The sequence below is a fragment of the Oryx dammah genome, unplaced genomic scaffold (genome assembly GCF_014754425.2).
Source record: "Oryx dammah isolate SB20612 unplaced genomic scaffold, SCBI_Odam_1.1 HiC_scaffold_4, whole genome shotgun sequence".
In the NCBI taxonomy this organism is placed as follows: Eukaryota; Metazoa; Chordata; class Mammalia; order Artiodactyla; family Bovidae; genus Oryx; species Oryx dammah.
This window is the reverse complement of record NW_024070188.1, coordinates 48350412-48368415: the sequence shown is the minus strand read 5'-3', so window position 1 is coordinate 48368415 and position 18004 is coordinate 48350412.

Genomic DNA, 18004 nt, shown 5'->3' with positions numbered 1-18004 from the left:
TCCACTGTTTGTCCAGCAGCCTCTGACTCTGACAGTGATGGGACATGTGTCTTGCACACAGCAGTCCCTGTCTGTGTCCTGGGCCCACCATGACCAATGGATATTTCAGCTCCTTAACTTTGATATGTTACTAAAACTGCTTGAAACAAGGGCTGTGAGCCATAGCTGGCTGTTCAGGAGCCCAGGTGTGAAGGGCTCTCTCAGACCCAGAGTGGGTCATTCAGGAGTCAGACACCCAGCCCTCCCACTAGCCCCAGACTCCAAGAAGCTGGATTTCCTTTCATATTCATCCATTTTGCTTTTTAAAAAAAGTTTTTGGCCACACCTTGTGGCATGTTGGATCTTAGTGCTCTGACTGGGGATTGAACCTACACCCCCTGCACAGGAAGGAAGAAGGTTTAACCACTGGACCACCAAGAAAGTCCTATATTAATTGATACTTATGACCTCTGTTCATCTTACATTCAGAGATGAAGAAAGCTAAAGCTCAATTTGAACTCAGCGTGATAAAGAACCAAGAATCAAGAATGCCCTTCCTGCCTCCATCTCTTCATCAGTAAAGAGAGAGCTGGTTTGGGGGGTGGGGAGCGGGGTCTCTAAAAATCCTATTTTATTGATACGTATCAGGCAAGCAGGTGTGCAGACATGCACTTCCACTACCAGTGCTGTCACAGAGCCACTCTGGTGAAGCTGATGCTAAAGGATCGGTCTGTTTCTGTCTGGGCTGGCACAGCCAGGCCGGCATGTACCTTGCTGGCAACCATCAGCAGCTGTTCCTCAGACTGGTCCACCTCTGTACCCTCCCAGTTTACAAATGGGGACAATCTAACGATCCTCCGGGCCATACAGCTTGAAGAAAGCTGTTTTGTTCTCTTTTAAAAGATTGTAAAAGGGACCTACACATCTAGCAGAAATAATTAGAACTCACAGAATCATTCTCCCTAATTAGAGGTCCCATCAGTCATTTGAGAATTCCCAGATTCGCTCCAACCTAGGATGCAAACATCAAATAATTGCCCTTATTATTTTTAATGTGCATATATGCTTTTTCCCCCCAGAATCTTTCACCCAGGACAGTTCCTAAGAGATTGAAGAATATGCAATGATAGCACTGTATCAAATCTAAGCATCATTTAAAAAGAAAATGTAATTCTAACATCATAAAAAAAGAGGGGAGGAAAGCAGGAGAACAAAGGGAAAAGGAGCAAGAAGGCAAAGGGCATCCACAGGAAACACCACATACTGGAAACGATTCCACAGTTAAACCAGAAGCTCACTGTACACACCATCTCCCCCGAAATCCTCTGTGCTGAAATGTCCACTCACCTGCCTTTCTTCGACATCTCCTGTATGTCTCTTTTTCGCCAGTGTACTCTGCTTTCAGTAGGCAAAACCCACGCCCACCACAAAAAGAAAACGCCAACTTTCATATTCTGGATGGCCAATGTGGGTTTCCAAATCCAAACGGTTCTCTGAAGAAACAGCAAAAAAAAAGGAAAAGGATGTTCTTTTTCTCTCTTAAGACATTATTGGTCTTTTCATTATTAGAAAGATGTTTATTCACGGGAAAAAAAAATCAACCCACAGTCTGTAATCTGGAGAGCAGGAGAAAGCAATTTCCACTAAACCTATAAATCCTCCTACGTCAGATGTCAGGGATTTTCTGCAGGGAGGTTGAAGTCCTGTGTCCCTGGCTGACAATTATTTTGGCTGGTCTAAATAAGTTCATCGTCAGACCTGGTGAATTCGTTCATAAAGGTCTGTATGAATTTCTGGTCCAACGAATAGAAGGAAGTAAGGAGGAACCAAAACAATTTCCAAATCCAGAACTGCCTGAGATGCTGAATTGCTTCTTATGCCCTGAAAATGAGCTCCTCCCTGGATCTATTTTAAGCTTTTAGCCATTATTATTTGCTTCAGATGAGGGCTAGATTTGGACAGCTCCCCACCCCCACTCCTCTCTGTGGTTGAATCTGTGGAAACTCAGGGCTTTGTAACTGGGTGGGCTGGCTATTTGGCTAACACTTCAGTAGAAGGCTAATCCTTGTCTGATGGACTCTCCAGGAATCTTCTCATCCTCTATGGATACGGTTTTCATTGTCTTTGTTTTATCTGTTTTGCTTTGATGTGGAGGATAGTAAATGCTTTCTTTTTCTGTATTTTTTCTTTATACTAGAGTCTGTTTGATCTACAGTGTTGTATTAGTTTCAGGTGTACAGCAAAGTGATTAGTTATACATATACAATATCTGGAGAGAAGGCAATGGCAACCCACTCCAGTACTCTTGCCTTGCAAATCCCATGGATGGAGCAGCCTGGTAGGATGCAGTCCACGGGGTCGCTAAGAGTCGGACATGACTGAGCGACTTCACTTTCACTTTTCACTTTCATGCATTGGAGAAGGCAGTGGCAACCCACTCCAGTACCCCTGCCTGGCAGATCCCATGGATGGAGGAGCCTGGTGGGCTGCTGTCTATGGGGTCGCACAGAGTCGGACACAACTGAAGCGACTTAGCAGCAGCAGCAGCAGCATACAATATCTGGACTTCCAAGGTGGCACAGTGGTAAAGAATCTGCCTGTCAATGCAGGAGGTGCAAGAGATGCCAGTTCCATCCCTGGGTCAGGAAGATCCCCTGGATCAGGAAACGGCAACCCCCTCCAGTATTCTTGGCTGGAAAATTCCATGGACAGAGGAGCCTGGCAGGCTATAGTCCATGGGGTTGCAAAGAGTCAGACAAAACTGAACACACACACATACATATATCTATTCTTTTTCATATTCTTTTCCCATATAGATTATTATGGAATATTGAGTAGCGTTCCCTATCCTATACACTAAGTCCTTATTGATTATCTATTTTATATGTAGTAGTGTTTATCTGTTAATCCCAAACTCTTAATTTATCCCTCCCCACCTCATTACAAACAAAGCTAGTGGAGGTGATGGAATTCCAGTTGAGCTATTTCAAATCCTGATGCTGTCAAAGTGCTGCACTCAATATGCCAGCAAATTTGGAAAACTCAGCAGTGGGCACAGGACTGGAAAAGGTCAGTTTTCATTCCAATCCCAAAGAAAGGCAATGCCAAAGAATGCTCAAACTGCTGCACAATTGCACTCATCTCACACACTAGTAAAGTAATGCTCAAAATTCTCCAGGCCAGGCTTCAGCAATATGTGAACTGTGAAATTCTAGATGTTCAAGCTGGTTTTAGAAAAGTCAGAGGAACCAGAGATCAAATTGTCAACATTCACTGGATCATGGAAAAAGCAAAAGAGTTCCAGAAAAACATCTATTTCTGCTTTATTAACTATGCCAAAGCCTTTGACTGTGTGGATCACAATAAACTGTGGAAAAGTCTGAAAGAGAAGAGAACACCATACCACCTGACCTGCCTCTTGAGAAACCTCTATGCAGGTCAGGAAGCAACAGTTAGAACTGGACATGGAACAATAGAGTGGTTCCAAATAGGAAAAGGAGTACATCAAGGCTGTATATTGTCACCCTGCTTATTTAACTTATATGCAGAGGACATCATGAAAAACACTGGGCTGGAGGAAGCACAAGCTGGAATCAAGATTTCCAGGAGAAATATCAATAACCTCAGATATGCAGATGACACCACCCTTATGGCAGAAAGTGAAGAAGAACTAAAGAGCCTCTTGATGAAAGTGAAAGAGGAGAGTGAAAAAGTTGGCTTAAAGTTCAACATTCAGAAAACAAAGATCATGGCATCTGATCCCATCACTTCATGGCAAATAGATGGAGAAACAGTAGAAACAGTGGCAGACTTTTTTGGGGGGGGGGGGCTCCAAAATCACTGCAGATGGTGATTGCAGCCATGAAATTAAAAGACACTTGCTCTTTGGAAGGAAAGTTATGAACAACATAGACAGCATGTTAAAAAGCAGAGACATCACTTTCTCAACAAAGGTCCGTCTAGTCAAGGCTATGGTTTCTCCAGTAGTCATGTGTGGATGCGAGAGTTGGACTGTGAAGAAAGCTCAGTGCCGAAGAACTGATGCTTTTGAACTGTGGTGTTGGAGAAGACTCTTGAGAGTCCCTTGGACTGCAAGGAGATCCAACCAGTCCATTCTGAAGGAGATCAGTCCTGAATGTTCATTGGAAGGACTGATGCTGAAGCTGAAACTCCAATACTTTGACCACCTGATGCGAAGAGCTGACTCATTTGAAAAGACCCTGATGCTAGGAAAGATCAAAGGCAGGAAAAGGGAACAACAGAGAATGAGATGGCTGGGTGGCATCACCGACTCAATGGACATGAATTTGAGTAAACTCCAGGAGCTGGTGATGGACAGGGAGGCTTGGTGTGCTGCAGTCCATGGGGTTGCAAAGAGTCGGACATGACTGAGTGACTGAACTGAACTGAACTGAACTGAACCTTGCCTTTCACTTTTGGTAACTAAGTTTGCTTGCTACGTTTTTTAGTCAGTTTTTGCTTTGTAAATAAGTTCATCTGGATCATTTTTTACAGATATCACTTATATGCGATGTCACATGATATTTATCTTTCTCTGACTTCATGTAGTATGATCATCTCTAGGCCCATTTGTGTTGCTGCAAATGGCATCATTCGTTCGTTTTCATGGCTGAGTGGTATTCCATAGTCTATATGTACCACATCTTTATCCATTCATCTGTCAACGGACATTTAGATTGCTTCCATGTCTTGGCTATTGTAAATGCTGCAATGAACATTTGGATGCATGTATCTTTTTGAAGTATGGTTTGCTCTAGATATACACCTAGGAATGGGGTTGCTGGATCATATGGTAGCTCTACTTTCAGTTTTTTAAGGAACCTCCAAACTGTTCTCTGTAATGGCTGTAACAATTTACATTCCCACCAACAGTGGAAGAGTGTTGATTTTCTTTACACTATTTTACAACCCTGTGAAAGGTAGATATTAACATGTAGAAAACTAATAGTAATACATATCTTTCCTGTCCATAGCTATGTAAATTATTCCTCTTGTCCACTAGAGAATATAAATCTCTGAAAAGCAAATCCTCATTTGAACCATTTATAGCATGTTCCCTCACTAATTAATGAATTAAGCAAATTCTTTCACATGTGTTCATTTTATGGTTATGTGAGTCATAATTAAATCCTCTTGTGTAAATCAGAATAGAGCACTTTCACTAAATACATGTTGGAAACAGTTCAACGCACAGAAAGAAAGGCGGAATATTTGATGTCTCCAGAAGTCAATATAAGCCAAGCATCATTAGATACTTAGTTGGTGTGTGTGTGTGTGTGTGTGTGTGTGTGTGTGTGTGTGTGTGCGCGCATCTGTGCTCAGTCATTTCGGACTCTTTCTGACCCCATGGACTGTAGCCCTCCAGACTCCTCTGTCCATGGGATTTCCCAGGCAAGAATACTGAAGTGGGTTGCATTTCCTGATCCAGGGGATCTTCTCGACCCAGGGATTGAACCCGAGTCTCCTGTCTCTGACATTGGCAGGTGAATTCTTTACCACTGAGCCACCTAGGAAGCCAATAGTGACTTGCTGAAGAACCAAAGTAGCAAAGTGGGATGATTCTGGGGTTGAGTATAATAAAAATGTCTCCAGGCCAAGAAGGCACTGAGAGGGACATTAAATGGCTTTTTGATGCCCAGATTAGAAAATCTCTTTCTTTCTTGTTTGGAGAACCCCAGACTAGCTCCAGCAGCCAGAAGCCCGGACATAACCACAGAGAACAAACCTGGATGGCCTCACAGGGACAATTCCTACCTTCCTCAGTAGCTTTGTAGCGAGCTGGCTCAGCAGATCTGAGTTAGCTCAGTGGAAGCACAGGCTGATACCAGGTGCTGAGCTTTCCCAACAGAGCCTCTTCTTCTTTCACCAGGAAGCTCCCATGGCAAAGCTGGATGGCAGGAGCCCATCCTGGAGCCATTTAGCCCCAGTCGACCATGCCCAACACAACTCAGAGGGATCAGGAGAGCTCAGAAAACTGTGTGATCTTTGCTACTTTCCTGCTTGTAAGTGCTCTTGATGACTGTTGTTTTTTTTTTTTTTTCCATTAACACCACATGACTCCATTGCAGAGTATCTGTGCCCCTCTGCAGGACATGGACATGGGAAAGAGTTGACAAGACATCTGAAGATAAACAAATAAGATAGAAAAGTGAAAATTCAGAGGCAAATAACCTAGACTGATGGGAGTGTCTGCTGCATATGATGGTCTTTTTTGTCTTCCTGCCCTTTCTTAGTGTGTGGTCCTTAGATGCACAAAGTTGGGTGGCCGCTAAGACTGTGGTCCAGGCCACTGAGAGAGGCAAGGAGAAGAAATGAAAGGCAAGCAATTTCACAAGTGACACAGAACTGTAGTCATCACTTTTATTCACATTCCACTGGCAAAAACTTGGCCACATAGCCACTCCTAGCTGTGAGGAATCTGAGAAATGTAGTCTCTAGCTGAGTCACCTTCAGTTCAGTTCAGTTCAGTTCAGTTCAGTTCAGTTGCTCAGTCGTGTCCGACTCTTTGTGACCCCATGAATCGCAGCACGCCAGGCCTCCCTGTCCATCACCAACTCCCAGAGTTCACTCAGACTCACATCCATCGAGTCCGTGATGCCATCCAGCCATCTCATCCTCTGTCGTCCCCTTCTCCTCCTGCCCCCAATCCCTCCCAGCATCAGAGTCTTTTCCAATAAGTCAACTCTTTGCATGAGGTGGCCAAAGTACTGGAGTTTCAGCTTCAGCATCATTCCTTCCAAAGAACACCCAGGGCTGATCTCCTTCAGAATGGACTGGTTGGATCTCCTTGCAGTCCAAGGGACTCTCAAGAGTCTTCTCCAACACCACAATTCAAAAGCATCAATCCTTCGGCGCTGAGCTTTCTTCACAGTCCAACTCTCACATCCATACATGACCACTGGAAAAACCATAGCCTTGACTAAATGGAACTTTGTTGGCAAAGTAATGTCTCTGCTTTTGAATATGCTATCTAGGTTGGTCATAACTTTTCTTCCAAGGAGTAAGCGTGTTTTAATTTCATGGCTGCAGTCACCATCTGCAGTGTTTTCACCTTACGTCCAGCTAAAATTCCATCACTATGGGAAAGACACTTACTCCTTGGAAGAAAAGTTATGACCAACCTAGATAGTATATTCAAAAGCAGAGACATTACTTTGCCGACTAAGGTCCGTCTAGTCAAGGCTATGGTTTTTCCTGTGGTCATGTATGGATGTGAGAGTTGGACTGTGAAGAAGGCTGAGCACCAAAGAATTGATGCTTTTGAACTGTGGTGTCGGAGAAGACTCTTGAGAGTCCCTTGGACTGCAAGGAGATCCAACCAGTCCATTCTGCAGGAGATCAGCCCCGGGTGTTCTTTGGAGGGAATGATGCTAAAGCTGAAACTCCAATACTTTGGCCACCTCATGCAAGGAGTTGACTCATTGGAAAAGACTCTGATGCTGGGAGGGATTGGGGGCAGGAGGAGAAGGGGACGACAGAGGATGAGATGGCTGGATGGCATCACAGACTCGACGGACATGAGTCTGAGTGAACTCTGGGAGTTGGTGACGGACAGGGAGGCCTGGCGTGCTGCGATTCATGGGGTCAAAAAGAATTGGACACGACTGAGCGACTGAACTGAACTGAACTGAACTGAACTGATGGGAAAAAAGGAGAGTAAATTTGGAGGAACAGTCAGCCATCTGCCAAACTCTCCAACTTTGCTTTCCATCTTAGGAATCAGGTAGCAGTGACTTGAATTGCAGCTTCTGTTCCAATAAACCCCTTTTGTTAGGGTTTACTAGGTCCCTTTCCTCCTGGCCTGCTTTATAATATAGAGCTAAACTTTTCAGGTCAGTCAGAGCATCCAGACTAAAGAGAGGGGACAAAACGTCAGTCAGACCATTCATCTGCGGCTTGTCGAAAGGCTGGTATTTACGATGAGCAGCTCAGTTACCACCTCAGATCTGCGTTGCTATTCTAATTCAGGTCAAAGTCCTTGATCCCTAGGTCCTTTAAAGCCCATCTGTAAGGTGTGCTCTCTTTCTCATTTCCCTGTTGTCCCTTCCCTGTTGAACCACCAATCCCACTAAAAACACTTAAATTACTTAATTCAAATTATTTAATATGGCAATGACAATACGCTGTCTGGAGACTGTGCGTGCTAAGTTGCTTCAGTCGTGTCCACCTCTTTGCAGCCCTATTGTCTGTAGCCCACCAGGCTCCTCTGTCCCTGGAATTCTCCAGGCAAGAATACTGGAGCCATTGGAACCATTCCCTCCTCCAGGGGGTCTTCCCAAATGAGGGATCAAACCTGCATCTCCCACATTGGCAGACAGGTTCTTTACCAGTAGTGACACCTGGGAAGCCCATTCGGAGACTACCCACCATCTCTACAGAAATTTTCATCCCTGATGGGAAATGTAAATTAATAAGAAACTTCAGTTACTTGGAGTTAACTTTTTTTTTTTTAACAGTATAAGTCTTGTGATCTGAACATATCTTATTGATATCCCTAAGATTTTAATCATCAGTGAGGCATATTTGTTTTGCTCATCACTTGGAACCTTAGCTAGTTCACTGTGGGTGCTCCATAAATATTTAGTAAATGAATAAATGAATCTATTAAATGCCCAATGCTTTTATTTCTTAAGGAAGATAATGTATATTTACATTTTTTCTAAGTTTAATTTTAAAACATTCTAAAATACTGTTAACTATTTCAGATGCTCATGTATTAATACATTTGGGAGAAATTTTTCAACAACCGTGTTTGACACAAAAATTATTCCTGACTAGTATTGATACCATTTTTTAAATCCAATACTATAACTGCCCCATTTCTCTCAGTTTGCAAGTTCATTCAAATCCAAACCACCCTATTTAGCGCTTCTCTGTAAAAAAACCTCCCCTGATCATAGTAGCTCACTCTAAGCCCTTTTTTTCCGTATACTGATAGCACTTCTATATCTCTTAACTTTAGCATTTAATTGCTGTTGTTGTTCAGTCACCAAGTCATGTCCTGCTCTTTGCGACCCCACGGACTGCAGCATGCCAGGCCTTCCTGTCCCTCACCAGCTCCTGAAGTTTGCCCAAGTTCATGTCCATTGCATCAGTGATGCCATCCAACCATTTGGCCCTCTGCCGCCCTCTTCTCCTTCTGCCTTCTATCTCTCCCCGCAGGCATTTAATTATCTGCTGCCTAAAATGGTTGACTACTTGCTTTCCCATATACGGTATTAGTCTTCTTCCTCTAAGGAAGACTATATAAATGTCATTACTGTATTTTAGTCATCTTTTAATCACATCAGCACTGAGCACAAGATTTTGTATACTGTTAGCTGAAAAATTACACCCTTTTTAAATTTTATTTTATCTTTTAGCTGTCCTGCACAGCCCATAGGATCTTAGTTCCCCAACAGGGATTGAACCCAGGCCACGGCAGTGAAAGCACTAAGTCCTAAACACTGGACCAGGAGGGAACTCCCTTTCTTTTTGGTTGTTTATTTCTCATGCCTGCGTGCATGCTAAGTTGCTTCAGTCATGTCCAACTCTGTGCAAAGCTATGGACTACAGCCTGCCAGGCTCCTCTGTCCATGGGATTTTCCAGGCAAGAATACTGGAGTGGGTTGCCATGCCCTTCTCTTATTTCTCATAATTATAGCCGAATAATAACTGTTTAATGAATGCTTGGATTGTTTATCTGGTGATTCTCTGAACAAGCCGTCAAACACTTGGCCAAAGTCCTTTGGATGCTGAGTAACTAGTCTTCTTCCTGTAACGCAACCACAACCTCCTGCTTTGGCAAGTTCTTTCTACCACAAGCCATGAAAGACTTTTATAATAAGGATTTTAGAAGCTATAAAGATTAACTAGCAATGAAAAATCGATAAGTAAAAACACATATATGATCTCTCACCCTTTGAAAAAGAGAACAAAGGAAGGCAGCACTAAAGATTTCTATTTTTTAAAATCACCATAAGACTTCCCTGATGGTCCAGTGGTTAAGAATCTGCCTGCCGATGCAGGGGACACGGGCTCAATCTTTGGTCCAAGAAGATTTCACGTGCTTCGGGGCAACTCAGCCCGTGAGCCAGAACTACTGAGCCCGTGTGATACAAACTACTGTAGATCACACGCCCTAGAGTCCATGTTCTGCAACAAGAGAAGCCATCGCAATGAGAAGCCCACACACCCCAACAGGAGAGTAGCCCCGTTCACCACCACAAGAGAAAGCCTGAGCACAGCAACAAAGACGCAGTGCAACCAAAAATAAATGAATAAAATTTTTAAAAACGACCATAATTTGCTATGTTAGTTAACTTGAATTTTTCCCTCCAACAGGGTAGAACTAGAAATGAATGGAGCACTTATGAAGTACATGGTATTTTCAGCACAGTCGTGGACATCTTGGGTGACTTTGGACATGTGTTGATTTGCTGTACTGCAATCTCTCACTTGGAGCGATAACCCTTCCAAGTTACAGATCCATCTAGGACTAAGAATAAATAACAAATATCTTTAAAGTACTGGATCAATGAAAAGAATAATACGTAACAACATCCTCAACAAGTGACCCAGGGAAAACCAATAGATAGTTTAATGTCCAAATTAGTCACTCTTGGCCCCTATGTCAGCCCAGCTAGTGGGTGGCCTTGGGGAAACTGAAGGGAGTTCATTAATCCATATAAGCATGATATCTGCAAAAAATAAAAGATTGATACAAGCGGGTTTAAACAGAAATGTGTCACCTCACAAGACAAGAAATTCAGGTGACAGGGTTGTTGGATTTAGTGATGTTACCAAAAACCTGGTTCTTTCCTCCTTTTTCCTTTGGCCATCTTACTCATGGTTACAATATGACTGCCAAAAGCAACAAGATTCCACTTTCATTCCATATTCGTATCCAGTGGGAAAGAAGGAGGAAAAGCTTTCTTCCAGATCATAATAGATCATAAGCCCTATACTTCAGTCTGATTGGACTAAGAAAGGTTCTAAGTCCATTCCTGGACCAGTTGCTTTTACCAGGTTAAAACATGCTCTGATTGGCTCAGACTAGTCAGGATCTCTTCTGGACTAGCAATGGGGAGATACTTGAGCAAAACCAAAGTTCTGATTCAGGAAGAAGGAAAACAGGGTGACTGCTAGCTCAGCCACCAGTGGTGCCCATTGCTCACCAAAGGTGAAAGCATTCAGCTTGCAAAAGCCCAAGTGGCTTCTGCAATTAAAAAAAAAAGTTTGAACCCATTTTGTAAGTGTTTGGAAGTGCAACTGAAAGCATAATGATGGCCTTCAGTAATGTCTTTTTTCCACAAAAATATTAAAACTATGACTGTTGTTCAGTTGCTAAGTCAAGTCTGACTCTTTGTGACCCCAAGAACTATAGCCCACCAGACTCCTCTGTCCATGGATTTCCCAGGTAAGAATATTGGAGTAGGTTGCCATTTCCTCCTCCAGGGGATCTTCCTGATCCAATAATCGAACCTCATCTTCTGAAAGAAAACAGGCTCTTTGTGGTGTTAACCTTTGAATTACATTGCGGTTCCCAGGTGGCTCAGATGATAAAGAATCTGCCTGCAATGCGAGAGACCCAGCTTCGATCCCTGGGTGGGGAAGATCCCCTGGAGAAGGGAACAGCTACCCACTCCAGTATTCTGGCCTGGAGATTTCCATGGACTGTATAGTCCATGGGAGCGCAAAGAGCCGGACACGAACTTTCACTTCACTTGACTTCACTCCAATAGGAGAGTCAGTGCAGCCCTGTCGCCCTCTACTGGAATCATAGTAAAACTGTTGAAGGCAACTTTATTCCTTCTCAAATCTGTTTTTAAAAACCACATACTTCTAGGTTCAAGTATGCGAAAAGATTTTATTATCTTACTTAACATGTTTCTCTCGGAGAAGGCAATGGCAACCCACTCCAGTACTCTTGCCTGGAAAATCCCATGGACAGGGGAGCCTGCTAGGCTGCAGTCCACAGGGTCGCTAAGAGTCAGGCACGACTGAGCGACTTCACTTTCACTTTTCACTTTAATGCACTGGAGAAGGAAATGGCAACCCACGCCAGTGCTCTTGCCTGGAGAATCCCAGGTACGGCGGAGCCTGGTGGGCTGCCGTCTATGGGGTCGCACAGAGTCGGACACGACTGAAGCGACTTAGCAGCAACATGTTTCTAGGTTCAAGTATACAAAAAGTCCCCCTGTTTTCTGCTGATGGACTTTGATATTCTTGTTCTGGCTCCAGGGGAGTCATTGTGGAGAAGAAAGGAAATACTGTGAGATCAATCTAGGTCTAAAGCCGCATTAATCATATGGAGAGCCTCAGGGAGTCTGTTGGGATGGAAGAGTGAGTGAGGATAAGAGGTTCTCTCAGCAGCATTTGAAGGCAAAAGGACAAGGGGGCGGCAGAGGATGAGATGGTTGGATGGCATCATCAACTCAATGGACGTGAACTTGAGCAAACTCGGGGAGACAGTGAAGGACAGGGAAATCTGGTGTGCTACAGTCCATGGGGTCACAGAGAGTCAGACACGACTGATCAGCAGCAGCAGCAGCAGCAGCAGCAGCAGCCTTACGTGGTCTGAAATCCGAATGTAAAACACAAGGGTTGTCTCCAAAGCAACTGGACTACTAAATAATTGTAGTTTGTAATCAAATGGTCCTTTGGCATTTATAAAGCATTTTTACAAGATTCATTGGGCCCCAAGAATGAACTCGGAAGCAGACTTAGGTTACTACTTTTGCTTCATCAATGAGGAACCCAAGGCCTTAAGACATCATTTTCCCCAGGATATGTAGCTAATAAATAGGAAAATTTGTGCTTTCAGTCCCAGGGCCCATGCTTTTCCATTGACTCTATATCCTGCTTTCCCTTCCTGGCTGGTCTGTAAAATGATTTTGTTATCTTACTTAATATGTTTCCCAAGGCAGTTTGATGACAACTCAGATCTTTTAGTTAATTAGTTCCAGATTTTTCCCTGCTAATTTGAGAAACTGATTCATTAGCATGAAATAAAGGGTTTTTCTGGCAGTGGTTTAGAATGAATTCTTTGAGTTAGAAGGCACATTTGGACCTATTCAACTCTTGAAGAAAAGAAAGAATGTAATTTAATTGTATGACTAAATAAACAACGGGCTTAAACTGAACTCATGAGTCAATGTCCAGCAGAAAAGAACAGTTGTGCAATTTAATATGTGACCATGCAATTTAATGTTCTAGGGGTAGACAATTTTTCCCTTCTTCCATTCTAGGTTCTTTGGCTGGTCTAATAATTAAATTGACATAAGACACATTAATAAGAGAACAACAAAATTTAATTTTGTATATATAGGATTCCCATAAAAATTTGAGACCCAGAGTTAAGTTGGGCAACTGAGACTTACACGCCATCCTTGGTCAAGCATTGGGTAGGGGTACTTCCCTGGCAGTACAGTGGATAAGACCCTGCATTTTCAAGGCAGGGGGCAGGAGTTTGATCCCTGGTTGGGGAACTAGGATCCCACATGCAGTGCAGCCAAAATAAAGAATTGGACCAGGGGCCTAGATCTTCAAAAGGGAGGAGGGTAATTCACAAGAAGATAAGAAGAGCTGGTATTTGATGGTCAGATATTCATCCTTCCATGTAGACAGGTCGTCAAATAAAATGTAGTTTCTACTAGGATCTCGTTTTCTTGACCAGGCCCCCTATCTAAGTTCTTTTAGGCAGTTAAGGGAAAGTAAGTTTTCCCTGAGTCTGCTGGGTCTTGACTGCCTTCAGTTCAAAACAATCCACAAGCCAAAGTGGCCTATTTGGGGGTGACCTATTCGCCTTCCCTTCGCTATTTAACTTTTTTCAGCATGTCACTTTCCTGGCTCATAGATTAACTTTGTTTGCATATAATTTAGTAAAATAAGTTAACAAATTCCATTTTTTCTTTGAATCTGTTAAAAAATCTTTTTAAACAGCAAGTCTCAGACTGTATTCATCTCTATATTTTCAGATGACATGGTTCTTTGCTTTAGGGAGAGAGAAGGTGCTGGAGATTGAGTCAGTAACATGAGATGTTTGTAGCCTGTGTCCACCTTCTGCACTCTGAGAGCTGGGGTTAGGATTTCTTTGGGGGCCTCTGCAATTTCTCTCCTCCATGTCCTGCCTCCCCACCGAGAAAACACCCAAGACAGCTCAGATGTGAACATTACAGGTACTTGGAGGGTTGTAGCCCTTCACTGGTGGTGGCTCAAGTGTACAGAATCATGACTATTCTAGCTGGGAATACGTGCTGGGGCTCCCCAGGTTAACTTAAGCCTCATTTAACAGAACAACACAGCTCCAGATGGGTTATTTGGTTTTAGCTGCTTTTTCCAAGTGGTTATAAAGTCATTGGAGGTTCTGGTTTTATTAGTTCCATTTAGGTACAACTGGTAATTTCCTGTTTTTAGTCAATGCTGGAGAGAGAGCTGGCCAATCCCTGGTGACGTGGTCTTTGGATCCATGACCACTGCTTTTAATTACTCTATGGGTTGTGTGCTAAGTCACTCCTCTGTCCGTGGGATTCTCCAGGCATTAACACTGGAGTGGGTCTCCATTTCCTCCTACAGGGGATCCTCCCAACCCAGGGATCGCACTTGCATCTCTTACGTCTCCTGCATTGGCAGGCGGGTTCTTTACCACTAGCACCACCTGGGAAGCCAGTCAATTGTTCTATAGAAAATGCTAAAGAGAGCAGCTGCAGGTGGTTTTCTCAGCTGGTTCTTGAGTTGTGTATTCAGTTGTTTCAGAAGTTGCTGAGTGAAGTTTCATCTAACTTTAGGATGTCCACAGCTCACACTCTGAAACCTCAGTGTTAGGGAAGTGTAATTTTTAAACATAAATTTTTTGCTTAAATACCATGTTTTACTTTCAGGTCAATTTACAGGCATTAGTCTGTTGATCCCTAGTAATTTTTTTTTTAATTGAAGTATAGTTGATTTACAATGTCTCAAGTGTACAGCAAAGCAATTCAATTATATACATATATATATGTATAACTTTTCAGATTCTCTGCCATTATAGGTTATTACAAGCTATTGAATATAGTTCCCTGTGCTGAACAAGTAGCTTCTTGCTGTTTATTTATCTTATATGTAGTAGTGTATGTCTGTTAATTCCAAATTCCTCATTTATCCCTTCCCTCCAACTAGTAATTTTTAAATGCAAATGAAAAGCTGGTCTGTCCAGCCCCACCTGTCCACACCCAGTCTTGCAAGCTTCTTCTCCAGCTCAGTTATTCATGGCCTCTCAGACAGAAGAGGTGGCCCCTGAGGTGCTGAAGGAGTCTGTTAAGAAGGAAGTCCAAACTGCGCAGGCGCTGAGGACAGAGCCATTTAGTAAATGACCAAATGGCCCTGGGCGTGGGGATGCTCATTTCTTAGCATTCAATGCCATGGGCATTTCCCACATCAGTTGGACACCATGCTGTGTGTCCTGGGGAAGGCAGCCATAGGTGGGAGCTCCTGGGATCTGTTCCAGCAAGTTGGTGGTTTTGATTATTGTGCAAATACAAAGTTTACACCAAGAATATGGCTGGCTCAGCGGTGTCTCAGCAAGCCTCTGGGACGACCATTAGCTTTTAGGCAAGATTTCAGTTTCTGTTACATCTGTTAGATAACATGCCAAAGAATTTGAATATAGCAACCCTCCCACGAGGAAATAAAGGCTGAAGACAGTTCCTGTAACGTGGGTGGCTAGGAGGAGGTATAATGACAACTTCTTAGAAAGACAGATGGCACAATAGTAACAGCTCAGATTAGAGCCAATTCTACCTGGGTTCAAATCCCAGAGATGCTATTTATAGCTGTGTGGCTTCTGGGTGGTAAACCTGCCCAGGCTTCAAGTTCTTCATCTGTAAAATGGAAATGATAGCAACAGTGCTTATTTCTTGGGGAGGTAAATGAGTTAACAAACAAAAAGTACATGACGTGTAAAATGTTCCACTCTAGTCTCTCAAGGGAAAACTGTGAATTCGTTACAGACACCACCCACCTTGTGCTTAGAGCTTTAAGCTAACAGTCTTCCATTTGCCTCTCACAACAGCCCTAGGAGGTTGGCTAGGTAGGAATTAATGCCTCTCTGCTGTAAAATGTGACGATTAACAGCCAAGAAATATCTCTGCTGTAAAATGGAACGATTAATAGCCCATTGGGAGTGGCTCATCTCTAAATTGTAGACATGCATTTTCCAACCAAGCCTATTTCATTTGGTTGCAACTGATAGATAAAAACCTTTTAAAACTACTTTTATTTATTTATTTTTATTCTTGGCTCTGCTGGACCTTCATTGCTGTGCAGGCTTTCTCTAGTTAGAGCAAGCAGGGGCTGCTCCCTGGTTGTGGTGTTCGGGCTTCTCATCTGGGCGGCTTCTCTTGTTGAGGAGCATGGCCTCTAGGACACAGGCTCAATAGTTGTGGCGAATGAGCTTAGCTGCTCCGCGGCGTGTGGGATCTTCACCACTGAACCACCAGGGAAGCCTGATAACAACTTTTTTAAACTGCATGAATTCTGCTTCATCCTACGAACGTCTGCAAATTCCTCACTCATCCGCTCTGTCCAACCAAAGCAAACTTCAAGTGTATGTTCGCCACCTCTGAGCTTTAGCCCAGGAACTTCTTTTTTTTTTTTTAAAGACTTCTTGATGTGGACCCCCCTTTTTTGTCTTTATTGAATTCATTACAATGTTTGAATTCATTACAATGTTTGTTTTATGTGTTTTTTGTTTGTTTTTTTTTTTTTGCTGAGAGGCTTGTGGAATCTTAGCTCCCCAAACAGGGATAGAACCCTCACAACCCTGCATTCAAAGGTGAAGTGTTGCTGGGCAAAATCTTGGCTTTCTGTGTCACTGAAGCGGAATTTTAAAATATGGAACTACAGTCTGGAAGAAATAGAAAAGTGGCTTTAATTCCCAGCTGGTGGAGAGGGGAACACAGTAGGTTCATGCCTCAAGAACTGTGTCCCCTTCTATGAGGAGTCTAGGGGCTTATACTAGAAGAGGGCTTGCTGTCAGGAGTCTGTGATGAGGAACAAAGGTGTTAAGAACTCAATCTCTTCCTCTTGCATTGTTTCAAAGACAGTCACAGGCTGGAGTCAGTAACCCAGTGATTGATTCTGGCCATTTGGTGGCTCTTCAGCCTTCTTTCTGATATGTAATTACAAGGGGAAGGGTGCTGCAAGGATAAATACCAGACACAGGATGTATTTAGCATACGGTCAAAGGAAAAGAGATGTGAAGTGTAGCTCCTACAGAGTTAGGGGACAGAAAAGCAAACTTAGATACTGACATGCAGAGTTAGAAGCAGTTAAAGTGGAAAAAACTAGGAATGTTCAGACTTGCTCACTGTTCTGTTTATCTTCTTTGTTCTCAGTAAAGGAAAAGGAAAAAAACCACAACTCATTCCTCTTTTCTTCTTTCCTTTTCACTGCAACAGAAGTCATAACCACTGGACTGCCAGGGAATTCCCTAATCCAGAAACTTCTCAATGAACATGTTTCTGTGCGATGTCAGGCACACACTCACACACACACTTGCTAGTTTCTTTGCTTATGAGTTACAAAGTCACTATTTGTTTACCATCATTATTATAAGAAGCTTTCTTTTTCCAAACCAGAAATAATCCAAATGTCTACCACATGAGAATGGAAGAAGAAATCATGGTTTATTCAAACAAGAGGCTACTTCTCAGCAGCAAATAGGAATGAACTATAGATACATGTAATGACGTGAATTCATCTCAGAAATGCTATATTGAGTGAGAAAAGCCAGACACAGAAGGGAACCTACCTTATAATTCCACTTATATGAAGCTTTAGAAATGACAGAACAAATTTAATGTGATAGAACTAAGAATATTGGATGTCAGGTCAGGGGGAGGTGAACACAGGGAATGATTAGAAATGCGGCACGTAGGGGCTTCATGAGGTGTCAGAAATGTTCTGTCTCTTAATAGGAAGACAGGTTAAGCAGAAATACTTTAAAACTCATTGAACTGCATACTTAAAGTCTGTGCATTTTATT